General features: G+C 47.3%; 2 protein-coding genes across 4 annotated transcripts in view; one reads left to right on the forward strand and one right to left on the reverse strand.

Moving 5' to 3' along the window:
• Svil (Supervillin) overlaps positions 1 to 27,882 on the reverse strand; it is a 360,495-nt gene that overhangs the window by 313,066 nt on the left and 19,547 nt on the right. Inside the window, exon 1 of one of the 3 annotated variants that reach the window (XM_075680924.1) lies at positions 14,563 to 14,706. The exons of the other annotated variants lie outside the window; for them this stretch is intronic. The gene's annotated coding sequence lies outside the window, so the exon portion shown is untranslated. Of the gene's footprint in view, positions 1 to 14,562; positions 14,707 to 27,882 lie in introns of those variants that run through there. 3 annotated transcript variants of the gene reach the window in all.
• LOC142572088 (uncharacterized) overlaps positions 1 to 27,882 on the forward strand; it is a 159,306-nt gene that overhangs the window by 65,920 nt on the left and 65,504 nt on the right. The gene's annotated exons all lie outside the window — the stretch shown is intronic.

Raw genomic sequence — 27,882 nt, forward strand, 5'->3', positions numbered from 1 at the left:
CACGCGATTCGTGAGTAACCGCTCTTCGAAGCACCCCTGCGCGTGTGCTGCCGATAGACAGCCCCTGTAGAGAGGTTTGCCGAGTGTTATTGGCGCGCAGCCACCTTGGGCCGTCCATGCACTGCTGGCCGCGCTCTCGCCTTGTCAGCCTCGCCCGCGGTTTAACGAAGATGCAAACAGACGCGAGGCGGTGCCTCGTTTGCGTGAAGTGGCCGTCCACACGGTCACGACGCGTCTGTCTCGCCGAAGAGTCAATGTTTGGGCACTGGGAAGCGGCACCCCGTATCTAGTGACGAGGTAGGAAACGAACGCGTGTTTGCTAAGGCAGCTTGGCAAATAAATGCGGCGAAGGCCGGCTCATGACTAGGGCACCTCGAGTGTTTTAAGGTCGCGTCGTGATACAGTGTAGTCAACGCGACTGAGATCGTAGTAGCTGCTAGGAATGGCTGTGGAAGTGCTGTCCTAAGTTGGATTCGTTTCGTGTCTTTGAATGTGCTTGAAGAGGCTACGGCGCCATCGCATTAATTAGGCTTTCAGTGAATGGAAAAAAACCAGAAAAAAGAGAGAGACCACAAACAGAAATAATAAGCTTTGCATCTGTACCTCCTTGGACGGTCGTTTGTACGGGATACCGGAATCCGTAAACTAACGTGCAGAACCGGTGTGTGTCTCTCAAGCGGCGCTTGCTCCATGGTAGAGAATCACTGCCAGCATTCAGCGTTGAATATTCTCGTTACAGCCTGTTATGGCATAGTGGAAGAAATAAAATTATTTTTGCTAATAAAAAAACCCGATATAGACAACAGACAATGAACTTTTATACTTTTTTTTAAGCTTAAGCTACCTTAATTCTGTCACAGTAATGTTGCTGTAACCCGCCGTGGTTGCTCAGTTGCTATGGTGTTGGGCTGCTGAGCACGAGGTCGCGGGATCGAATCCCGGCCACGGCGGCCGCATTTCGATGGGGGCGAGATTGTTCAAGAGTGATACTTGAGTTTAGTTTGTTTAGTGAAGTTTAGTCGGCCGGGGGGCGAAATGCGAAAACACCCGTGTGCTTAGGTTTAGGTGCACGTTAAAGAACCTCAGGTGGTCGAAATTTCCAGAGGCCTCCACTACGGCGTGCCTCATAATCAGAAAGTGGTTTTGGCACGTAAAACCTCATAATTTAATGTTGATGTTTGTTACTTTTTAATAAATAATAATATTGATAATAATAATTATTAATAATAAATTAATAATAAAGGAGACGCTAGAATACATTTTGTGCGACTGTCCTGAATATAATGTTCAGCGACAGTCCCTGGCATCCGTTCTAGCTCACCTTGACGCTAGACCATTGTCCCTCGAAACAATTTTCACATGTCACCGACAGAAGACGTCGCAGCTGAAGGCGACGTAGGGACTACTTCGGGACGGGATAGGACAAGCGGCTGTGACAGTGATATCATGTACCATGCAACGGTGATGGACTCTAACTGACGATGCGTGTGCTGTGCTATGTGCTCTCTCTCTCTCTCCCTTCCCCATCTTTCATGTACCCTCATTCCGCTCCCATGTGTAGGGTAGCAAACAGGTTGAGCGAAACTGGTTAACCTCCCTGCCTTTCCTTGTCCCCTTTTTCCTTCCTCCTTCCTTATACAAATGAGAGACACACGGTGAAACTCAGTTGAATTTTTTCCTATGTTGGGATGTACGGTAACTGCTTCTTAGTCAACGACAATTCTTCACGGCGAAAGCGTCTTCCGAATATAAGAGAACTACAGATGAATTTGCAAGTACCAATACTGGAGACATCACGTTTTCCTTCGCGCTTCGAGTGTCGTCAAAGCTAATGAGCTTTCGTGCTCAGAGGCTCTAAATCGAGTCTATCCGCAGGGCTGCGGTCAACGTGCTTTCTTCTCAGAACTGTAAGCCTATAGGCAAGGACGCAGGATCCAAACAATGGCGGCATTTGCATGTGTGCTCTGACTGCAAATGATTTCGAAAGGAATGGGGCTATCCTGCTCAATGCACGATGCCGCAGCCGGCGTACTCCATTCTAAGAACTATTACCCTTTCTACACTTCGGCGCCCGCTCGTATGCACAAATTAGGTCAACGCGTACGAGAGTCAGTGAGCATGCGGGTGCGTGCGGAATCAGCGCGTGGACAAAACAGTCCGTCCTGTAAGGAGGGGTGCAATGCCTTCGCGACGCTAATGAGGCGCAGCCACTTAATTCAGGCAATAATCTCAGCAACAGCGTCTCCTTGCCACGATTGAGCCGGCATAAACAATGCCCAACGTATACTGACACGAACGATCGCCGCGGGGGTAGCGCGGTGGTCCCGCCGAGCTGTGCAACACAATGCGGGCGCCTAATTACGAGCCGCGACATCAGCGGCCGATTGTATTTCGCCACGAGTGCGTGCATCTGCATTCGGGACATTCTCTCCCGCGAGAAGCGCCAAGCGTGTATACAAGCACACACACACAAGCACGCACCACGCACGCACGCACGTATGATCTTATTGTGCAAGCTACAAGCCGTTGTGCTCTAAGGAGGTCTACAGCCGCCCGAACACTTAAGTAGGACACACAAGTCGCGCTTCTATAGCTGCCACTCCACAAATAAACGCCATATTAAAATTCCATCACTAACAGGTTATGGAAAGAGGTTAAGCTAATTCTGCTTCTCTCACCCAAGACATCTCAGGATCAAAAAAAAAAAAAAAAAAACCAGCTCTCAGCGAGCGCTAGCCTGTCAAATGTCTGGAACTCTACACGAGTGGGTTTGACTTTATAGGGCAGCATAGCCTGCTGCCCGAAGCGTTTCTCCGGCCAGACAGCTAAAATTTCCCTTTTGACCGAGGAACAAGACAATATTTAACGCGGTAGAAAACAGTGTGCTCAGTTAAAGGAGAGGAAGGAGTGACAAATATAGCTTAGATATGAAACAGCAAAAAGAAAAAGAAAAGATAAAAAAGAAGAAAACGCTGCTCATGCCTTAAACACAGTACAGTATTCTTATACTGCGGCCTCTGACAAAAACATTATTTTGTAAAGCCTTACTTATAGCTGCAAAGAATCAATCCTGGAGCGTGAAGTGCGCTACCCTATTTCATGTCCACTAAATAAACTGGGCTGATACTGAGCCAGAAGTACACTGGCGCCCCCTACTGGTAAGAAAAATTACGCCCTCTCCAGCACCGGCGTCGACAAAATACCGGCAGTTGCAGCAAATAATTTCTTGGGAACGTAAACTGGAAGGCGGCTGACCTCTGCTCCTTTCTGCGTTTAAAACTCTCTCTCTCTCTCTCTCTCTAGAAAGCGCCGGCTAGCCAACGGCCCTGGGAAAGGCGTTGCGAGATCACCGAGACTGTGCGAGATAAGGGTAAACCACTTGAGTGTAGGAGAGAGAATACACGAGAACTTGGCTGACACCAGCTGTAAGCACTTTACGCTTTCATTAACACATATTTGTACGTGATTCTCCACCATGAAAACGGCAGTAACTACTATAAGTGTTAATAAAGAACGTGCCTTACAACCAGCGTATATATATATATATATATATATATAGAGCGGCACTGGGCCTTATCGAGGTGAATAAAAGGTACATTTAGGAGCCCGCATCAGCGGACGCACGAAAGCAGTGTTATAATAAAGGGCTATCAGCGAAGGACTCAAAACTGGGTCAAGAAAAACAAGGGAATAATAAATAGCAAAAATAGGATTGGCAAGTAAGCGAGTACTTATTGAGCGCGCGTGCAAGGCTCCTGATGCTCGTGACAACGTCCAAAACAAAAGCTTTCATTTCCTTTTCTTTTTTTCCTGCCTGCACGCTTCAGAACAGCTATTACTCAAGTTTCGGAAAGTTAAAAAAAAACTAAATGGTGCCATGTGCCATGACACTGGGGCACCTCTGTTATCCGTGTTGGCGTTTTGTTTGTTTTTTGTCTTGTTTTGACTAAAGCTGTCTGCATGAAAAGACTGGGAAAATTACCTTGGATACTGCTTGCGCTAAGCGCCTTTGTGACTCGCTGCCTTTGAATTTGAAGCGAGGCGGAAAGTGTAAGCCTGGCACAATTACAGCGTATACGCAGGGCAGCACAAGGCCGCTGATCTTAATGATAGCGTCTTCAAGTGCCTGACGGCTGCATGTATTTGTGGATCGCCTCGCTTCCTGGATACGAACATGCAGCCACTGTCGATTCGCCATAGCACGTCTGTGTAAAAAAAGAAAAAAAGCGCGCGATCGCAACTTAAGCTCTCATTTGGCGCGGTTCAGTGGGAACGATAGTCAAAGTTCACCACTTGTCTGCAGCGCAGACAAGTGGTGAACTTATACATAGCTTATTATTATACATAGCTCCTTTCAGCAACGCGGTGTGACCTCAGCGCAGCGCTTTTTAAAGCTGCGAACATCACAACAGGAATACACCGGGCCACCAATCTACTATCCTATTCGTGAGCGGGAAACCTCCAGCCCACAAGACAAACCTTCCCGTTATTGATGCGAAACCATCAAATGGCCCACTGAGCGAAAAATCCGGCGTCTGTCGTCTGTAGCAGTGAAACTGCACCTAAATTCCAGTTGTCTGCGACGCCATGTCACGAGCACGCTTCGACGGAACAGAGCGGGCGAAAGGGAACATCCGCTGCTACGTTAGCGCGCGCGGTGATGCGTTAGGGGAGAGGGCATCGCCGCGACGCCACGTCACCGTCACTCTCGCTCTCGGAAGCCGGAGTGCGGTCCGTGGCTCTGTTTCCCCCTGTTATTATCGACCTAGAGAGAGAGAGAGAGAGAGAGAGAGAGAGAGAGAGGAAGACGGAAAGGCAGGGAGGTTAACCAGACTGCCCGGGGGAAAGCATCTACGACAAGTGGTTGCCTCCTATTGTGACATGCTGGAGACAGATGCACCACGTACACGAGCAGCTCATAGAGGACAGCACCTGAGCGGCATGCTGACGACCAGTGAGGGGCGATGGAGGTGGTGAACGATTCGGCGCTTTTATTGGCCAGTGGGATTTCCTCGGCGAAAGAAAGAGAAGTTATTTAAGGCCGTCCTGACCCCCGTGTTAGATCAGAACGGCTTGAGACTCGGATGAGTCACAACCATGTACCAATGAAGTGAATATAACCTTTTCTATCTTTTTTTTTATCATCATGGTGACCGGCTTCGTCGTCGTTTACCGATTCCTGCGGTGAAAACCCACCTCCTCCGGTCGAGATCGTATCAACCTACACTGGGTTTTGCTGCTGGGCGCGCGCCTGCCGGCCTTGGTGGCCGCTAATGCTTCCTCGGTCTTTCGTCGCGCTGGACGTCAGTGGCTTGCGGCGTTCGCACCGCAGGCTGCTGCTGCTTGCTGGCTCGGGCAGCACCTACCGCTATGTTACGTAACTCGCAGCGCGAAACTCGAAGGACCGCTCGACGGCGTTCAATTCGGCATTAACGCTTTCGCATTGACAACTCATAAGTGCTTAGGTGTCCTCGGATGTTTTAGCGTCGTTTCATGCATCAACCTTGTATCTTTGTAGCAAATTATTTTATCGTATATGCAATTGCTGAATGAAGAATATGATACAAGCCGTCACGGCATTTCACTTTCACGAAATATTTTTAATTACTGTATCAATTATCGCTTAATTACCCCTGTTTATTTCATTCATTGTAGTATAAAGTAGCCCGTCTCAAAACATGGCGACCGTCTCCTACACTTATTTTCTTTTCAACTGCATTGGCAACAAGAAAAAGAGAAAAGAAAATATTTTACCATAGTGAAGCTCAGAGCGCTGACTATTTAAGTGCAATAGCTTACCGCTAACAACGACTTCGACTTCACAATGTATCAGCTAGTTCAGTGCACTTGAATTGGTTCTGAACGTGTTCCCATTGCTTCGCAATATAAGATGCCGCAGCAGCCATCGCGCTAAGGTTTCCAGTACTTATTTTCTTTTCAACAACAAACTAGAAAGTGGCTTTGTCACAAAATAAAGCTGTACAATTTTTTCCTGCAAGCAAACCATGCTTTCTATGCTGTGTTTGTTTGTTGTTACTTTTTCAACTTTTTCCCTCTTGTTCTCTTCGCGGTGTTTAACCGAGTAGAAACAGTAGCAGAAGCGAGGCGGCAAGGCCGGCGCCTTGAGGCACCGTTTTAGAAAACTGCGCGCCTGCCCAAGCCGCCGGTAAACAAACAGAGCCGCCTCCGCGCGCTCATCGCCACGGTCAAGGTGCTCGCTGAGAAAAGGAACAGTCGACGACTGCCGACGTGCGGTCAGCGAGGACGCCGCCAGGCGGCACCTGTGGCGTCAATCCCTTCCCCCTTCCTCCCCCCACACATTCTTCCTTTCCCCCTCACTGGTGAGAAATACCGATCAACTGAAGAGTGCAGTCGCCGCTTTTGAAAATGAACCAGTAAGCGCGAAGCACTTGCTGACGCCCGAGTAGGGAGGCTTAGAAAAATGCGCCAACGCTATTCAGGTTTATTCCATAGACCTTGACGCCATAAAGGTGCAGTGTCTAATGATGCCTGCGGCTGTTCCGACACGTCGCCACAAACAGTTACGGCAAAACTAAACGCCTAGAATGGTATATGGCCTTTCACTTACCTTTTCACCGCAATATTATCTTAGGGATATAGGATAAGCCACCTTAGTGTACGAAATAGTGTCCTTATCGGCCTAGTACCGTATCCTGCAAGAATCGCAAGTTTTGGAATAAACGCCTCTAAAGCGACCCAAAGGAAAAGATCGGACACGACACAACCGCCGGCCGCTGTGCAAGCGCGGCGTGCACGCGACTGGCACGCACACGGTTTCAACGCTGCATACAAGCAGCGACATCAGCTGCTTGCCTTACTGGAGCTTTCACGTTTGTGCTTCTTCGAGGGCGACAGTCGTGGGTGAACGTCTGTGACTACTAGTGCAATTACTGTTAGACCACACGCGTCAGCGAACTCGCCGCTAATTTCCTTCTTTCCTTCCCTCCTCTCTCTCTCTCCCTGTCATCTTTGTTCTGGCCTTTCCCATTCGCCCGCCGGTGTAGGGTAGACAACCGGACGTTATTCTGGTTTCTCTTTCCTCCATACGACTCTTGTGGATGCGAGGAAACCTGTTGTGGATCGAGCACCTGTTGTGTGCTTGCCCTCGCCACGACGTACAACGCCTCTCTCTGCGGAAAACTTCAAACCGACTGGGCTCAAGACCGTCCTCCAAGTCAAAGATACTCGGGCCATGGCCGCACCCGCCACTGGCACGAAAAGCACACTAGTACACTAGTACACAAGTACACTACTTGAAGTGCACCGGCTTAAGATACCGTTTATAGTGTCCCTGAGCATCCTCCCACACTCACTCAGTGCTTACTCTCTCCATTTCTTCCTCTTTCTATTGCCCTTTCTCCCACGCCCATGTAGGGTAGCAAACAGGGTGCTCGTCTGGTTGACCCCCCTCTTTTCTTTTCCTTGCTCTCTCTCTCTCTCTCTCTCTCACGCGAGAGATTTGCAGCGTGCAAAAGTTTGCACTGAAGGAAATTGTGAATGCCAACAAAGACAAACATGTGCCTTTATTTTATTTCCTGACGCCATGAAACAATATCCTCCTGAGAAACGAAACCAAAACTTCCTGCAAAAAAGCTACTATATTACATTATTTTCGGCTCTCTAAAGCTTGTCACTATATTTTTTCTAGGATTTAGAGACCTAGGACCTTAATTTAACGCAAGAAAACAAATAGTTGAAAATATCGTGACATTACCAGTTCAAAAGATGTATGCTTATTAAGTGGAGCCGACCTGTAACGGTTGTTTGTCGAGGAAGGTACACTTCCTTAACCTTAATACTTTTGAAGAAACTATGATATTGTACATCCTTGAGTAATAATATGAAGACACGCAAATTCATTTCCAAGGGCCGTAGTAAATAAACACGTGTGCCCCACACAAAAGAGTTCAGTGCGACTAAATGTTCAACGGGAAAGCTACTTGCGACGTATTGCCACGTCGTATCCAAGCCTACACATCGCGAATAATCGTTGCTCAAAAACGAGTATCGTGTTTCCCCTCCAGTACCTCATAGCTGTACTTCGTATGCAGCGTTTTAGACCTTAGCATTGCTAAATTCCGCACGTTTTACTTGTTGATTGCTGTATTTACTTCATTATGGTCACTGCTTTATTCGATGAACACTTGACGGCCATTTAGAGCGATTATTTTCATAAAAGTTAATCAGCGCCCTATTCAATTGGCAATATTTGCGATACATGCCTTACTTAAAGCCCGTACATATGTCCTGTGTTTATAAGCGGAAAACTGATACTTTTAGAAACAGCGCGTCTAATTTTCGTGTCTCGGCAAAATGATCGCACTTCTGTAGCCGATAGTCCAGCAAAGCCGCTCAGTATAATGAAGCTTAAACGTCAGTGCTAGAAAGCTACACACATAGAGAAAAATGTTTCACACGGAGCTAATCGGCAGGTATGTACAGAGTGTCCTCCGTAACTTGTGCCAATATATATATATATATATATATATATATATATATATATATATATATATATATATATATATATATATATGCGAGTGCCGCGTATAGCTAGAAACAATGTAATGTTTCACTGAAGTACTATAGCGCCAAACAGACGACGCAAGAAGAAGAGACACGGACGAGCGCTTACTAACAACTGATACTTTAATGACGGAAACACACAATATATATACACAAATTTGGCGGCGCAACTCGCGCATTGTCAAAAACATCACATGGTAACTAGGCAAAAGGCGATAGAACGATTGTGAAGGTGACGTTCGTGAAGATGACACGTGGTGTACAGGGCCAAATGACTATAAATGATAATGGTTACGCGATACACAAACACCGCCGTAAGGGAGTACCCCATAAAAAACTAAAAGATTAGGAATATTCACCAGGCGCGGGCGGCGCAACATGCTCAGATTTAACTATGGGCTTCTAAAAATGACATCTCACTTTTATAGAGAATTCTCGATGGTTCGCTTACGCATTCAAGGCCCTTCCTTTTAATGTGGAAGGCTTCCTTCAGCTCGCGGGCCACGCTGTCTCGACTTCTGTCCAGAATGATGGTCTCTCTTAGGCGAGGCTTGCACCCGCACCCGCAGAGACCATCATTCTGGACAGAAGTCGAGACAGCGTGGCCCGCGAGCTGAAGGAAGCCTTCCACATTAAAAGGAAGGGCCTTGAATGCGTAAGCGAACCATCGAGAATTCTCTATAAAAGTGAGATGTCATTTTTAGAAGCCCATAGTTAAATCTGAGCATGTTGCTGCGCCGCCCGCGCCTGGTGAATATTCCTAATCTTTTAGTTTTTTATGGAGTACTCCCTTACGGCGGTGTTTGTGTATCGCGTAACCATTATCATTTATAGTCATTTGGCCCTGTACACCACGTGTCATCTTCACGAACGTCACCTTCACAATCGTTCTATCGCCTTTTGCCTAGTTACCATGCGATGTTTTTGACAATGCGCGAGTTGCGCCGCCAAATTTGTGTATATATATTGTGTGTTTCCGTCATTAAAGCATCAGTTGTTAGTAAGCGCTCGTCCGTGTCTCTTCTTCTTGTGTCGTCTGTTTGGCGCTATAGTACTTCAGTAATATGCACCAACTAGCCCAACAAAAAGTTCTGCTGGAATGTAATGTTTGCCGTCGCTTGGAGCAAGTCAGACTGTTCGTTGAATTTTCACTAAGTACGTAATTAGTTATCTTCTTCTAATTAACGTCTCAAGTATCATAATAAGAGCGAAATCGTCCATCAGGAAATTGTAGGCGTCACGAAATATTCTCGATCCCCATCTATCTGTCTCTCTATACTTGCTACATAAATGTTGTTTTCTGAGCCGGAACGCACACGCACGCACGCATGAGCCTTCCGAATCACACGAGCACTTTCAGGAAGTGCAACGTTAATGCACACGCGTTCCGTGTCTCTTTATTGCAATTATACGGCCTCGGCGCAGTACGAATGATCCACTCTCGGCGACGCCACTCCAGCCCACCATTTCGCTCGGCCGGCCAGCTCCGGTGGCGCGTCGTCGGCGACTTCGTCTGTTTTCGGCCCGTTTCCCTTCCAAGGGCGGAAGCCGGACGTCGTCGGGCACCAGCATAGATGACGGGTGAAGGAAATCCTGCCAAAACCCGGCCAAGGGCCGCGTGGAACCCCTTCTCCGCTCCTAACCCAAGCACTGCCTCTGCTACGCGTGAGGCGTGCGCACAACCCCGTGGTGATACACGTCAGGAAGCAGGAAGGAGAGAAATGTGCGGCTGCCGGGCCGAAGGAAAAGTCTCAGCCGGCCGCGGAAACGGGGCGTGTCTGGCCGTACGTGGCTTTTTTTTTTTTTTTATCTCGGAGGAAGGAGAAAGAGAGACCGCGAGATCACCACCACTCGCTTTTGTACGTCCCGAAACATAGCGTTCGCTCGTATATATGGCGGAACGCGCTGAATGGCGGTGCAGTGTTGACAGGTAAATTTGTCCACACGGTGTACGGTATACGATAATCCGTGAGCAGCCATTCAGAGCGTGATTGCTGTTACGGGCTCTTACCGCCTTTATACGTGCTTGCCGTCTCGATGACAGCAGTGAGCAAGAAGCCTGAATACGTTCACGGCAATTGGCAAACATGTGACGAAAACGGCTGTTTCCTGTGACTCGGCGCGAGAGAGAAACATTAACGTTTAATCAAATATATATGAAATGAGGAAAATGGCGCTTCTGCGAGGAAGAGAGAAAGAAGAAGCAAACTGTATGACGTTGCTAGAAAACAACGTTGTAAAGACAGCGACTTACAGAAGAGAAATTGCCACAGTGAAGACGACGACGAACACTACCGACAATTGCGGACTTTGGTCGATAATATAAACGACAGAATGATAAACGGGTATGCAGCACAAATGAGGAAGTGTGTACGCCGTCATAAAAACAAAACATATTATTATTATTATTATTATTATTATTATTATTATTATTATTATTATTATTATTATTATTATTATTATTATTATTATTATTATTATTATTATATCGAGTGCACAGTACACGCGTATACTCGCTACTTTCGGGCGATGTAACCAGGCACTAGAGCACTGAAGAGTCAGAAAAAAAAAAGTGTCCACGCTCACATTTTAGAAGTGGAATTCTGAAGGCCTACTGAAGGCACGAACACTGTACGCAGTCGGTACTCTAGCTTCTAGGCACACACGAGCGCCTTTTGACCGAGTCTCTACACGTGAGAAAGGCAGAAATGGCATATCAGGGGCGAGCAAAATTTGCATCACCTCTAGAACGTCGCTAGCGATAAGAAGAACAGTCGACGCCCGCGCGCATTGCAGGCGTATATCCACCCCTTTCACCGAGGGAAGCCGAGATACCGCGCGTATCCTTCGCACATGAGATAGCCGCAGCAGCTCGACTTCAACCGGCGTACAACGTCGGGACGAAGGCGCGGTTGTAGCACAAGAGGAAGCGGGGAAGCATATCCTGTGCCACGCGAGATAAAGGGTCCAAAGGAAAGACGCACCCGGCTTCATTTGCATCCGGCACTGTGACGGGGCCGCACGGAGCGCCGTGCGGCACAGCCGCGGAAGGTATCTTTGTCGAGATCATGGTCTGTTTTTGGATAAAAGTATAAAAACGTACAGATTTGTGAGCTAGCATCTCTTTACTCGAGCATAAACTAAAGATAGCTACGTCGATTCGAACTTATCCCTCCATTTTCTCTTCTCGCCGTAAAATTCGTGACCTCGTAAACTGCATACCGATTCACGCCCTTAATTGTTCTGTATATAACTCACACCTTTGCACCTTTACGGATGTAAGGGCATCAATTATGGACCAATTGCACTCTTGAGGACCCTTAAGCGTGTAAATCAGTTACGCTGTATTCCAATAGCTCTCGCGCGCACGTTAAAGTTATTCTCCATAGATGTGTTCTCATTTAGTGCTTAGTTCCTCAATGTGCACTGGACGGTGCTTTTAATTCACGGCGATGTGTATACGTGCACGCGAAGTTTCTTCAGAGAAGCACGGAATGGGACGAAATTATGTCCCCGTTGTTCGGCGTGAGCAGTCAGGTGAATAGAAACTGTATGAATATAAATGTGTTCGATGCGATAAGCTCCGCAGCATGTTGCACTTTGTATATCGCTATAATTTCCCACCCGATGCGGCTTTTCGTCTCATCTATCTCTCAAAGCTTGCGTCCTTGGACTTAACGAAAGCAAAGAAAAAAGAAAGAAAAAGGAAAGCAAGAAAAAATAACCCTCCCCACTCCCTGTCAGCCTCCAAGAATATCCCTAACTGCTTCGTAACGCGATTAGCACATCTTACCAAAAATAGAATAAAAAGAAGACGAAAGAAAGAAATGAACAGGGGATGGTCATCAAACAACTATTTCAGCTCACACACACACAAACACACACACACACACACACACACACATATATATATATATATATATATATATATATATATATATATATATATATATATATATATATATATATATCACCCTGCGTCTTCCAGTTGCGACCTATAAGTATGATAGCAACTCGCACGCTGCCCCTCGATTCCAATCAATCAATTAATCAGTCAATCAATCAAAGTTCATAGTTCACTTAACAATCACGGGAGATTTAAGGTGTCCGAGCTCTGAACTCTCAAGAGACGTAGGTGGTGCTGGGGGTGTGTTGTTTAGGGAGCTACATATATAGTCGAAGACATGTGGAAAGACTGCGAGCGCATTAGGAATTTTTTCCTCCCCTTTGTCTCCACTGCTCCAAATTCCTTGCTTTTCCCGTAAGTATACATTTTACGTCGCTTCCGAGCTGTGCAGTGCACGGAGCCTCGAGCACGTGGAAGGTCGTCTTGGAGAGTAACAAGAGTTAGACATCAGAAATGGAAAAAGAAAACATGCGTAAAAAATATGACTGAGAAAATTGTCGCTCGGCGCCGAACGGCAGGGTTCAATGTCACGAGGACAGATTATCGTCATCCGCACCGCGTCCCAGAACGACAGGAAACAAGGAGCCGCCGGCGCGACACCTTATACGCCCCACCGACACGTCCTGCGCACGTACCCAGCGCGGCTCTCGCGTTTCTCTGTCGCATTCTGAGTCGGCGTACGTGGGTCTCCGCCGGCACATGACCCAGGCGTATACTGTTTCCGAGGCATGGTGCGCGGGTATATGCTAACAAGCGGAAACCATTCAGGATGTTGAGGTGCGGCGTCGCTTCGCATACGGAGACATGTCGCGCCGTCGCGCCTCGTGATGATCTCTGGATTTCCCAACCGTTGCAGCTGTTATCGCGTTTCAATATGGCCGCGGCGGGTGGCCGTTGAACCCGACAACGTCTGGCCCGGATGCGTCATACCGGGAGAGTGCTAAGCAAGAGCATGCGCAACGAAATCCACCGTATAGTTAGATGCCTGCCTATGCTTTTGGAGGAAAAGTACTGGCGTAAGCGTGTTGACGACAGCGGTGGGGTTGCCAATAAAGCATGCAGAGTCTTTTCGGATAGCGAAGTTCTTTGAAGCTAAACACGCTTAAGACGCTTATGGATGTTTATCGAGTGCATGGATGGGTAGCTGATGGCATGCTCAGCCAGTCCGAACCTATCGGTACCTGAAAGGCAAGCTATGAAGCGTAGAGCTGCTCGTAATATCCTCACGAAGAGAAGCCAGCCAGAATAATATGGGCCCGTATGCGCAAACACACTCTTATGCAAGAACTATCCGTAAGAGGAGATCCTATAGGCAATGGTAACGCCGGGCATATCATTAATGTCGCCGGCCAATAGAAAACAGGGCTCACAGGAACGATAAGCTCTATTTTACGGCCCCAGGTTTTCGAACCTGGGAATCGGAACGGATTTATTCTATCGTATAGGTTACGTATACTTCGCGCTAAAATGATAGCAAGATAACAAGACGCTACCATATGTCGCTCAGACACGCTAAATTGCGGATTACCTATACACCGTATTTACTCGTTCAGGTGATTCTAACCTGTGTCTTGTGAACAGACAAAGGTTAGGGAAGGGAAATTTTCGTCACGCATTTCTCAGCAAACTCAGTAGAAGGCTCGTATAAAAAAGTGTACTATGGGGTAAAAAGAATACACACCGCGCCAGCGAACAGCGCAGAACAAACACGTTATTTGTGCGCACCTCTCGCGAAACACGCTTCACTTTGTATGAACTTGTTACTATTTCCGTAATCCTAACCATTTTGCTAGGATGATCCGTACCTGGTGAGTAATCGCATCCTACGATTAAGGTGACGGCGTCTTAATCAATTGAAGAACATGCTGAGTGACTTACGTTGAACGATAAAAAAAAAAAAAGCATACACGCTTAGCGCAACGCACACGCAACGCATCTACGCGTGCGCGCGCGCCGGACGCAAGCACGCGGAGGCGTCAGAAGTTTAAGCGAAACGGCAAGTTATTAAAGCAAATCACCCGCGCGTTATCCCGATTAAGAGAAATCGCAGCATTGGTGATTCTCAAACTGCGCGTACTACTAGTACAACAAAATTTGGCGCCTGTACTCACCACGGAACAAGCTCTTTCGGGGAGCGGCGCGGCTAAACGCAGATGATGGACGGGAGAGCCGACGACGCTGTCGCTGGTTCGCGCACGTTTAATCTCGCATCGATGGCGAGAGTCCCGTGGCCGTCAGCACGCCGATAGCGCGGCGCGCAGCCCGGGTGACGCGCAAGACAGGCAGCCAAGTTCCGCGGGGCGCCGCACGACGGACGAGGAGCGGCGGTGCGCGGAGGCCGCTTTTCGGGCTCCGCCGCCACGCACAACCCCCCCCTGAGGCGCGCGTGCTGGCCTCATCCACTCATCGCGCTCGCCCGGTTACGCTGCGCCCGATCGCGTTGGAGTCGCTTCCTTCTCTCGTGGACTCCGGACGGAGGAGAGCGGCGGGAAAGATGGAGAGCCTGTACAAACTATACACGAGTACGAGAACGGGCGGAAACATTTGAAGACACGCAGAATCTGTCTTCCTTTTGCTCTGGCTTGATTCGCTCGGTTACCTGCTTGTTGCGTCCTGTTCCGCTCCAAAAGGGGTTCGTTTTCTTCTCGCTTTGCTTCTTCTATTTTTTTACCCAGCCCATTAGGTCGTGTCGTGCGTCTTATGGCGAGTATGCGCGCCGTTTCAGTTGCAGCTCTTGTGAGAAAGATCCGCGAGAATTTCGAGTCACGTATCAGCGGCTCCACACCACGCGGTTCTTTCGAATCGCTTTCGTGGTGTATGGAGCAAAGGACATTCGCTGCGACAAGCATGCTTATTCTTACATTATGAAACGGATGTGCTGCCACGCATGAATGAATGAATGAATGAATGAAGCGCGAATGAGAAGAAAGAAAGCGACACAACTCCCGTTTATGCACTATATAGCATCGAGACCAAATTAATCTGTCAATGAATCACACTTGTGTCACGCAGTTGTGAAATTGGAAATAGAAATGCGCCTTCTAGTTTCTTTCGTAGAGTTATAGCTTCATTGTGCAGTGATAAAACGACGCCAAGACAACAACCAGGAGATCTGCGATATCTAAACGACCCTCGAGAAGTGCGTGGAGTGCCGACGCATTCTTGATTGCTCAGCAATGTGAAAGATTACTTCTTCCCGTTAGGCAACAACGAGTTGTGCAACAATCGCCGTGACTCGGACGGTGCGAAAAGTGATTGGATGAATCCGGCTTTTCCCATTGCTTTCCTTAAAGGGGCCAGAGGAAACTCGCTAGCATGTCTGACTGTCTCGCAATGCGCATTCGTTCTTTCTGAGCCTTCAGAGCTATCGGTACCGAAAACTGGCGTTACCGAAGCAAGTGCAGTGAGCGATGTGCATGTGTGTGCAATAATCGTGGGCGCGAAGCAAGTGCGGGACGATTATCTTAAACGCATGTCAGGGAAACTCTACATTCTTCCTTCTTTCCCCTCCCCCCCCCCATGAAACCCTTGTATGGCTGGTATACTCATATGCAATCCCAGTCCAGTCAGTATATACAGCACAACTTGTTTCATCATTGCTGCACGGCTGAATCAGGAAGGGAGATGTGAGGAAGCCTCTGCCAAAGACTGCAATTCCTAGGTCGACCGTGTACCGTCGTCTCCGCCGTTGCCACAGTGCAAGAAAAAAAATAGTCACGCGTTATAGTTACTTGCGTATGTCTCCCAGGCCCCCTCCCCCCGGCGTCACAACCTCCTTTTTTGGTTTTTGGTTTGTATGTTCTTTATTTTGTATGTGCCCGCGTCGTGCCTCAAGCGCCTGCTGACTTCCTCGCATTTCCCGTACCTCTACTTCTGGTGTCGCGCCGGGTTTTCTTTTATTTTTTATTTTTTTTACGCTCCTGAGTAGTGTTTTTCACAATCTTCCGGAAGAAATCCGGAATGGGACTTACATCACACTTGTCACGCATTTGAAGCTCGAGCCGTACTGTTTCTGCATGGTGCACTTTAATCACCTCGGCGTGTTTCGAAAACGCTCATAAGTCATCTCGCTTCCTCGTTCACTCATTTTAATTTTGAAATAAAAGATATAGTCTCATGCTCTCTTTCAGTGAGTCACAAATAAGTAGACGAGTTTCATATTCATTAAAAATCCTCTTTGGACTAACCATCTTTACTAACTTTGGAAAATAAATAAATAAAATAAATAAGTAAACCCGCAATGACTGCAGCCAACTTCGTGAGTGTATTACGTGATGTCCCCCAAGCTACTACGCGTACTCGAAAACAGGAGCAAGAAATGCCAAGGTGACGATTGGACACGTTCTAAAAACAATGAAGCGTTGACAACTAACTCTTTAACGCTGGAGTAACTACTTAGTCCAATTCCAATAGTTAACTCCATCGCCGAGAATGCTCGTGCTCCCCCCTATGGAATACGCTTAGCCTTCTTGTATCGAGTCAAAGTAAACGTACTCGGTAAAAGCTCAAGGACTGTGTAAAATACGTTAAATATACGGTTAAACCCATCTTGCTGTTATCTTAGAATACTTTCTTTTTTTTCCAGCTAATTAGCACGGTTTTCGTAAACCCAGCTGCGAAGTTCAGCTTGCGAAACCCAGCTGTCAGCATTTACTAATGATTTACTTGCTATCTTGGATCGTTCACCTTTTGTAGACTGCATAGTTACTCATTTTGCTAACCCTGCCGACACTGTTTCTCACACAATAGTGCTTTTCAAGCTTAATCAACTAAACCTAGATGTTTATATAATTAAATGGATCAAGTGTTTCCTAAGCAACCGGACGCAGTACTAACAACGAACGAGCATGACTCCCACTGTTGTCCAGTTAAATCAGGTGTTCCTCGTGGATCTGTGCTACGACCTCCTCTCTTTATCTATATTAACGACCTTTCAAACTCGGTTAATTCTAGCATGACGCTTTTCTGAGGACGATTCCGTTATACAGAGAGAAGTTTCCACCACCACCGATGCATCTACTTTCAGTCCGACCTTGATAAAATTTGCAGCTGGTGCAATACTTGGTTAATGAAACTGAACATTACTACTGCAGTGCCATGCGGATTACACGCAGGTATCAACCACCTGAACCCTGTATCTGTATTCTCTTAATGGCAGCTCTTGGAAACTCGTTTGCGCGTACAAGTATCTCCGCGTTCATATTACTCAGAAACTTTCCTGGCAAACGCATATTGATCACATTATAAATAATGCTAACAGAACACTTGGTTTTCTTAGTCGTAAGTTTTATCTCGCTCCTATGTTACTAAAATTACGACACTGCAAGACCTTCGTGCTACCTAAACTAGAGTAAGCGTCATGTGTCTGGGACCCGTAATAACTCTCTTACGTCCTTTCTTAAAAAGTCGGTCCAGAACCGCTTTTCTAGGTGTATCGCAGCGAATTACACCCGGACTGTTAGCATCTCACACAAAAAAAAGGGTGGGTGGGTGGGAAGCGTCAAACCTTCCTGACCTGTCTCGGCGCTAACCAATTTTTCGTTTAAGTGTATATCACGAGATATAATACACCAGTGAAGATCTGAAGCAATTATTGTTACTCACTCCTAACTAACTACGTGTCACTGCACATTGACCATAGACAGAGAGTTGGTGTTCAAGTATCAAGAACTAACCTGCGTTCTGAATCATGTATTCCCAGTAATAACATGGCCCGGAATCACCTTCCCTTTTCCATCGTCTTTATCCAGGAAAAGCCAGTGTTCAAGTATGCAATTTGTCATCAGCTATACTAAACAACTTGCCGTTATTGTTTTCGTTATTTGCTTATTTTTTGTAATCAGCCCCTGTGTTCTGTAACGCCTGAACGGCCCCGAAAGTAAATAAATGAAATTGAATATGAAACGATCAGCTACCTCCACCAAAGGAATCAGCGTAACTCCTTTTGTTCTTATAGTGTGCGAGAAGAAAAAAAAAGGAGGAACGGAGGAAAGAACAGAGATTGAAAGCAACGAGAGAGTGTAGCTGTCGCGCAACGAAATACAAGGAGCGCGGGTCACCAACAAGATAGCTACGCGGGTCGGCGGGTCGTGTATCGCAAAGAGCACGGGACAACCCCGTCAAATATACCTCCCGCTGCGCGAAACAAGAACCTGACCCCTAATCGAGTGGAACGATCAAAGGAGATGTAAGTCAAAGCGCAAAGGAGGATATACAATGACAAAAGAAACAAAGGGCGCGCGCCTTGGGCAACGCCAATCAAGATGGCAGCTGAAAATCCCTCACGAGGGCCTGAAGAGATACAGAGGATGGGAGGCGAAGAGCAGAATGAATAGATCGAGAAAGGAGTTGGCGAAGGGTACTGAGTGGTGAAGTAAGCAGCGAGCCAAGAAACCCGAGATACACGAGCAAACGATCAGCCCTTCCCAACTCAACGAGCCCAGATACAAGGAAACACAAAGGGAGTATAGAACAGATAGAAGAGACCAGTAATAGAAGACAAACTAGAGCGACAAAGTAACGTGAAGAACCGCAGCACGAAGCCAGAGATATGCGAGGAAGGCATCCGCCCTCCTAAGCAGAATGAATGCAAAGAAGAAGAAGAAGTTCGCCGAGGCGCGGTGGCCGCGTTCCTTTCTGCTCTCATTTTACTTCAGCTTTAACTAGTTTGTTTACATTGTGCCTGGACTTCATCGCTCTGGAATTCAGGGAGACGTGTAGCGACCAACGAGCCCACTGAAGACAGGTACGAAGCCTCCTTTGCCTTTTCCCTCCGGATGTCTCCAACCGCTACGGCTGTCGGCAGCCGAGAACGGCGGCACAAGCCCTATGACCGCCAGCGTGTTTTGAAGCACATGAGTGCATCACAGGAACGCGCCCAATATTCTGCCAACACACACCATGTGCATGACATCCTCAAGCCGGCGCGGCTAGTCCTTGAACATCAAGGCCCGCCTCCGGTGACCATGGGGGGGAACCCAACGAAGGTGAAAGCAAGAGACCTCGTCTTGGTGAGACGTCCAATCAGGAGAATGACCGTACTTCAAACTATGACCTAAGCTGTTATAAAGCCAGCGAGTGTGATGAAGAACGTTTCAAATTCGTGACCTACAAAAAGAAAAGAAGTGAAGGAATTCCGGTGGTGTACCGACCATCAGAAGGACACAATTTTTGGCAAGTGAATCCATATCATGCTGCATCAGAAATTGTCTCGGCGGCAAAGGAAAACGTTCAAACATTCCCAGTAATCAGAGACGGCAGTTTTTCAGTGAGTGTTACCTCAGCGGCATCTGCGAAAAACCTGCTTTTACTGCACAAAGTCGCTGGACTAAGAGTTAAGCCCTACATACCGGCTTCGTACACTCGAAATGGCTGAAAGATTCGTCACGCGCCACTTCAGTACACTGAAGGGCAACTGCTCAAGTTTTGAAAGATTTTGGAGTAATATCAGTCCGCCGACAAGCAAATACTACCGTCTGGAGGATGGTACAGTAGAATCGCGCTCTTTGCACAGTGTAATCCTTCATCTCAGAGTTGATAAGCCAATGCCTCAGAGAATCCACTTGGGCTTCCCCAGCCACCCGGTGTAAGAATACCTTGGTCTTGCCTTGCGGTGTTATAACTGTCACAGTTTTGTACACCTGGTAAAAAACTGTCGTGGGACAAATCGATGTAAAATCTGCTCTGAGAACCATGAACATGCTGAATGCAAGTCTGTGAGACAGCCTATAGATGTTCACACTGTGCGGGTAATCATGCGGCTTCTTTCTCAGGATTTCCACAGAACAAGGCCGCATCCATGCTACGCAAACATGAATTAATTCATGGGAAGCAACCGCGACTCAAGGAGCCCCTTCCGAATCTTGGTGTGAGCCCAGCGAATAATCACCAGTTTACATCAACTGAACAAAAATCACAAGAACCATCGTATTCATCGGCATTAAAGCAGCAAGCTGCGCAAGGATCTCAGAGACAGCGGAGTCATCGTTCTGCTACGGCCACTGAGGGCCACGCATTACAACAATATCAGCGACCTAACCTAAGACAACCTCAGCGACCTTCTCAGAACATCCCTCAGCGATCAGCTCAGACGGCGACTGGAATATCGGCATTCCAGGAAAGCACCGCGTCGCTCAGTGTTGGACAGATGATTCTACCCATGTTGTTTGCTGTAGTTCGAGCAGTTGACATAGTTCTACCTCAGGCGAACAAGCTTCCAGAGGTAAAGGCACTGTTGTCTATGGAGCCACCAATGAACCAGCTGTCCACATCAGTGCTACCGGATGGAAATCCTGAATAGTCGTTGCGAAAATGTCGCAATATTTCAGTGGAACGCTAATTGCCTTCGATCCAAATCTGCTGATTTTCGCAAGTTAGTTGCACAATCCAGCTTACCTGTGCAGTACATACAAGAGACGATTTCTGTCTTGCTAATTACATAATATATAAATCATCTCGTCCAGCTGGAAACAGCAGAACAATGCTCTGCGTTCCAAAAGATTTGCCCTTTCACCTCATTCAATCAAGCAGTTCAGATTTTTCTGAATATGTAGCCTGGAAAGTATAGCTCGCAAAACTATGTGTAACAGTCGTAAGCATATACCTGCAGCCATCGAGGCGTATTACGATTGATAATTTGGTAAATATTTTTAGCATCACAGGATCAAACATTATCATATGTGGGGACTTTAACGCGCACAACGTAACATGGGGGAGTAATCACTGTGATGCCCGTGGCAATATCGTTCAATGCGCCGCGGAAAGATGCAGTCTGTCAGTATTGAAAAGTGGATCTGTCACATTTATGTGGGGATACCGCTGCGCCAGTTGCATAGACGTAACACTGTGCTCTAATGATCTTGTTACCGACACTGGCTGGACAACAGATGCAGAAACACGTGGAAGCGATCACTTCCCAATTCTTATATCACATCCGCGTTTAAAAAGTACTGCGAAACGAAGATACGGGGACATAAGAAATTGGCAGCTCCTTCGTCAACACTTGTCCAGTCGAGTGGATTGTGAAGTTGACGCAGAAAAACTCACATCAGCGATACAAAAAACAATTAAAATGTGTACGAAAGAAGTGCCCATTCCTGACAAGTAGACATCAGTTGATGGAGAATATGAACATTTGAAAGCTATAAGAAGAAGAGCAGAAAGAGCTTATCGCCGGAGTGGAAATATAGAAGCATATATAAATTCGCAGCAAATCTACTCAGTCATGCGGAGACGGCTACAAAAATCAGGGAAACCAAGATGACGTGAACTTTGCAATACGTTGTCTCTCCTGACACCAGTTACACGAGTATGGATGACTATTCGTGCATTAAGCGGCCCTGTTGTTCAAACACAACCATTTCCTGCTCTCGCAATAGCCAAGGATACTTCAGAATTAGGGATTGCTGAGGAATTCTGCAAAGTTATAACCAGAACAAGCGTATCTATTACTAGTGCTGAATTTCAATGTTTTGTTGAATGGCAAAATAAAAAGTTCTTGCTTGTTTTCAGTCGCACCATGTACAATTAGACTACGAATTCTCTATGATAGAGCTAAAATGTGCGCTTGCGTCTTGCAAGACAATGATTGCTGCAGGTTCAGATTTCATTACACACGGTATGTTGCAAAACATGGCACCTAATGGTCGATTGGCAGTTTTGGAAATACTCAATGACTTGCGGAAAAAGCGTGTCCCTGACTCTTGGAAAACGGCACGCGTGATACATATATTGAAGCCTGGCAATACACCTCTTTCTCTTGAATCTTTTCGTCCTGTGAGTCTGACAAGCTGTTTATGCAAGGTCATGGAGAAAATGATTGACACTAAGCTGCAATGGTGGTGTGAGCAAACAGAGCACTTCCCGATCACATGGCAGGATTTCGAAGGCGGCGATGCACCACGGATGCAATTTTGGATATCGTTACATATGTTGAATACGAACGGGCTAGGGGAAATGTCACAATAGCGGTTTCTTAGACATTAAACGAGCCTTCGACACAGTCAGCCATGCTCATATACCATGCAGCCTGCTAGAACTGGGAGTCTCTGGAAGGGCGCTGCGGTGGATATCCAACATCTGTAATGGCAGGTCAATATTTATTCAAACAAGTGAAGGAAAAAGTTCCTCTCATAATATTATTCAAGGAGCCCCACAAGGCAGTGTCTTAAGTCCGTTTCTCTTCAATTGTGTGATGGCGGATTTACCGCGGACATTTACACCTGCACTACACTACTCTATATATGCGGATGGCGTTTACATTTGGGCCTCTGGTTCAAGTAACAGCCTCGTTGAATCAACTTTGCAGGAAGGCGTAAATATTGTGGACAAATTCTTAAAGGAAAGAGGAATGGAACTGTCTTATAGTAAGATGGCTATGTTGCCTTTCACCAAAGGACATCTAAAGGATTTTCAGCTGTGCCTTGAGGGTCAACCTTTAGACATAGTGAAACAACACAAATTTCTGGGGTTTATACACAGGCAACTTTCTTGGATTTCTCACATTAAAACCCTCGAAGTACAAATAAACTCATGAATAAATGTTCTTCGCCGCGTAGCAGACACGACATGGGGAGGGTCGGTTTCATTCTTATTAAATTGCATAATGCACTTATAAAGCAAAAGATAGCATATTCTTCACCTGCTCTGCATGGAATCTCCCGTTCATTTGAAGAGAAACTCCAACTATTAATAGCTAGAAGCCTTAGAGTATGCTTAGGCGTTCCTCGAGCAACCTCAAGTTCATTAGTAATTGCAGAGGCACGTCATCCTCCATTTCCTATTATGAGAACGGTTGAAGCCTGTCGAAACTACTTTCGCGTTTCAGTGCAGCACAAAAGGCACCCACTAGCATGTGAACTAATTAAGAGAGACAGGGCGAACATCAATTCGGTGATTCAAGGGCACCAATATCTACTACCACATCACAAATTTTGGTTCTCGGATATCTCTTACCCTCCATGGCGACTCGTAGCTCCAAAAATTGAACTATCGGTTGAGGGAATTATTCGCGAACGCGATATGTTTATGCTAGCAGCACAACAACTAGCGTTATACCAAATATACTTTCCACACCCTGGCTATATTCAAGCGTATACAGATGGTTCTTGCCAAACAAATAATTTCTACGGCTGCCTTTGTCCTTCCAGAATGAAACAAAATGCAAACATTTAAACTATCTCACACTACGTTATCAACAACGGCAGTGCCTTTTGCAATATTGTCTCTGCTACGCTACACAAATTCAATGCAAAAAGGGGAACAATGAGTCATCTTTTGTGACTCGCAGGCAGCTTTGTCTTCACTTCATAGTGGCATCAGCAATTCGCAAAACATGACGTTAGTTAACGAGCTATTTATGGAACTCCAAAAGCAAGTGAAGAAAATCGCACAGTAACGTTCCAATGGATGCCTGGCCACTGCAATATCCCTGGGAATGTAGCAGCGGATTCGGCAGCTGGACAAGCGCATGTTAATAACGCCACACGTGGTCTCCCTCTAACACAAGGGGAATACTAAGATAAGCCCGTGGTTGCAAAGTGACATGGTTTGATCAGAACTCGAAATCTTCCCGATTTATTTCACACGGACCCATCATTTCAATTTTAAATCCCCGTCCACATTAAATACAACCAGAGCCTTTAAAACGCTGATTCAACGTCTGCGTCTCGGTACCGCGCACACAAAACACTTTCTACATAAAATTTCAAGAGCTGATAGTGCGGAATGCGCTTGCGGCCACGCTGATGACATGTACAGCATCTTCTGCTAGAATTTCTGCGACACGACCACACACAGACAGCGCTTAGTACTTGATTTAGTGGCATTAGATCGTAGGTCCTTCACCCTCAGGAAGGTCCTTGGCCAACATACTCTTTGAAAAGACGAGCGTTATACTGGCCCTTGAAAGATTTCTAGAAGCTAGCAGTGTTTTCGGAAATATTGAATGGAGTGTGTAAATGTGATAGCGTATTCTATGTTTTTCTTTTACCCGACTTTGGTCAATCCACTGCCTGGTTTTTCCAACTTCATAAGACTTTAACCCGTGATTTCTTATGTGCCCTTACTTTAGATAAGTGACGGGGCTTTGTGTTTACCTTATTGCGCATATGTGACTGGACTCTGTGTTGCTGTGTTACTGAGTTGACCCAGTTTTAGTGCGCCATTAGTTTACTTACGTGACTGCACTTTGTGTTTTTATGATTTGGAGTTCTCTTTCAGTTATAGTGTGACATTAGTGTATTTATGTTATCGGAATTTGTGTTATGCTTTCACTATATTTGTAAAGATTTATTCGTCTTTTTTTTAATCCCTATGTGAAAAGGAGTAGCCGGCGCCAATTAAAGGCGAACACATATCCTAAATACCACATAATAATATTAAAGATAATGCAAAGACAAAGAGGAGAAGGTGAAGCATAAATTGGCCATAACGAAGACTTGCTCTCAAATGACAAAGTAATTTCAAGTCGCGTATAGCGAGCGTCAAGTGATAGGCCAGCAGGATAACAGCTCTCTCCGAATGAATGAACAAGGAGGATGTAAAAGAGAGTGGATGCAGAAATAGCTTCCAATGACAAAGTAACTTCAGGGCATAGCAAGCGGCCGTGTACATATCTACAAGCAGAGGGGACCAAGTCCTCGGTCAACTCTATGGCGCGCAGGGGAGGTTGCGAGTGACGCGACGCTTAAAGAATGGCCGCGAGAGGAGGCATTAATCGCCGAAGACAGCGCGCGCGCGGGGGGGGGGGGGGGGTGACGACACGATATATTCCGCCGCACGACCCTCAGGCTACGCATACACACTCACACATACGTACGGCAGGCTGCGCGAACTATGTGCATGCATCCGGTCGCCCGCGCTGCTGCCCTCTGCCGCATCTGCGGTCTCTCACACGGGCTCGCGACCGCGTGGTCTCCCGCGAGCAAAAAGGACGAGAGCGCGCGCCTCTGGTTCCCTCGTCTATAAAGCGCAAGATATAGTCCGGCGTAACGCGCGCGCGCGGCCACGCGCGGCGCGGTTAAGCGACGTCGGTGAAAAGCGCGCAGTCTACAGTCCGGCGTCACGGCGTAGCCGGCGTGCCCGGGCGCGCTTGGCGAGCACAACGCCGCCGGCGCGGACATAGAGCGTGTTCTATTTCACGCGGCTGCCGCTAGACCAGAATGCACTGCGCGCTGCAGCGGCAGCGAGCAGAAGGCAGAATGGCGGCCTGCGGTGCGTGTATTGACAGTGCGGCTGTGGTTTTTTCAACATCCGTGTGGGATGACAGCGCGAGTGAGGACGCCTGCTTGAAGCGATTTGCAACCTTCCATGTGTATACGATGTGAAACGCATGGACTACCGCGACACAGAGCGGAAGAACAACGCGTGGGAAGCTATACGAAAGCAGTGTGGTCTCGCCACAGGTAAGCTGCATTTCGCAGCTCCTGTACTAGTTGGTGGTAGTCGCCGAGTTGAGGGCGCTTGTCGAATAGCTTTCGCATATGTACATACATGGTCCGCTTCCGTTTTTGACGTAGCCGAAGTACTAGCAATATGAGTGCGATGTTCTGGCTGTCAGGCACGGCGGCCGCATTTCGATGGGGGCGAAATGCGAAAAACACCCGTGTGCTTAGATTTAGGTACACGTTAAAGAACCCGAGGTGGTCGAAATTTCCGGAGTCCTCCACTACGGTGTGCCTCATAATCAGAAAGTGGTTTTCGCACGTAAAACCCTATGTTTTTTTTTTTTTTCTGGCTGTCAGGACAAGTTAACGCCATTCCGCAAAAGTTTTTGTTTTAGGCGCACAAACAGCGCGCGGAACGAGAAGCGCGCGCGCTACCCGAACGACGAGGGTATCGCGCATGCGCCATGTAAACAGCTGTTCGCCGCGGCGGTGAAGTTGCGCTCCCAGACGCACAGATGGCGCCAGCCTCGAGTTGCGCGCGCACGCCGAACTCTAGAGGAAGCAAATTTCTTGCACCCCTGGCGTCGCTAGCGCAGCGTATCCGACTTCGCCTGCCGCGGCCCGGCGCGCCGAAAACGCCGGACTATATCTTGGCCTTAAATATCTCGCCGTCGCATACTGTTCGCCGGCGTTAAGTCAGTTCTGGCGCATGCAACAGTCTTCCCTCGCGCAGGCACGCGCAGCCTCTGCGCCGGGGGCTTCCAGAAAAACGGCCAAGAGAGGTGAAAGGCGAGCAGCCTCGTTTTAGGTAACGAACGGCGCTTCGTCGACGAGCGAGAGCTCGGAGGCACGGAGGGAGCAATAAAGACTGAACTGCGATATATCCAGCGAGCGTGGCGAGCCGCGCAGGCAATGAAGGGATGACGGCCGGATTGGATGACAGACGAAAGCGGCGGTGGAAAAAGTCTTTCCCTCCTCTCGGTATCTTGACTCGCGTGACAGAAGCGCGCCAGGAATCGCGACGAAAATGGGAGGGGATGCGGTAGTTCCCCGTCCCCGTATACATTATTCTCTCAACACACGCGCGCTATATGCAACACGCCGGAGATCTATAAAAGGATCGGTGAGAGGCTTCGGATACGATTTTTTTGTTGCTCTCTCTTTCGCCGTATTTCCTACAACGAAAAAAAAACTAGAAAACGTAACGAAGCAAGCAAAACCAAATTAATTCCCTACGCACCAAAGCGCGACGCGGCAAAAGCCCTAGATGGTAACCACGTGTGAGGATACTGAAAAAAATATATAATGAAAGTGAGGATTAACTGCACAGCAGCGCAGAGCAGAGCATTAGTAGTTCCTGTCGGGAGCGTTTCCTTCCTCGTCACGTGGAGCACGATCGCGGCTCGCTCGTGACCACTTTAACGTCACGTAAGAAATGATGCCGCTCTCTCCGAAATGCCGCTGGCCCGCCATGCGTAATTGGATAACGAGACCGACGGCGTCGATTGTAGCTCCTGAAGCAGATGTAGGACATGCCGATTAGAATGGACATTAAGGGTAATTTTACCCTTATGTCGTTCCAAAGATGCAACGCCCCGCTGAAAGGCAGGTTCAACCCTACACTTTGTTGTTATTTTTAACGCGATATCGTTAGGGGCCCCGTGTAGCAGAAAATCCGGTGTCGGCGTCCCGCGTCCAGCGTCGACCGTTGCTCCGGTAAAAAATAATTTTGAACCACGCCTACCCAACCACTCTTTTACCACCAATGTTGCTCATACCTTGTCTTACAAAGTTAATCGGAATTACGAGAATGAGAGCCCACAAACAAACGCCAAGTAAAAAAAAGACAGAACACACCTTTTATGTTAGATCTTATAAGACTGATGTATTGAAAGTGTGAAACAGTAGCAGGAGATCAGTCCACGCAAGAGGCCGCGTTTCTACCAGAAAGCTCGCCTTCGTGCGTAGCGTTCGCTGGCAGCGTTTCCTGGTAAGCATTACGATTACATAAGCTGCAGTTTCCGGGAAGCGCGAAAAGCAGTCGGG

Source organism: Dermacentor variabilis, chromosome 2 (assembly GCF_050947875.1).
Source record: "Dermacentor variabilis isolate Ectoservices chromosome 2, ASM5094787v1, whole genome shotgun sequence".
Lineage (NCBI taxonomy): Eukaryota > Metazoa > Arthropoda > Arachnida > Ixodida > Ixodidae > Dermacentor > Dermacentor variabilis.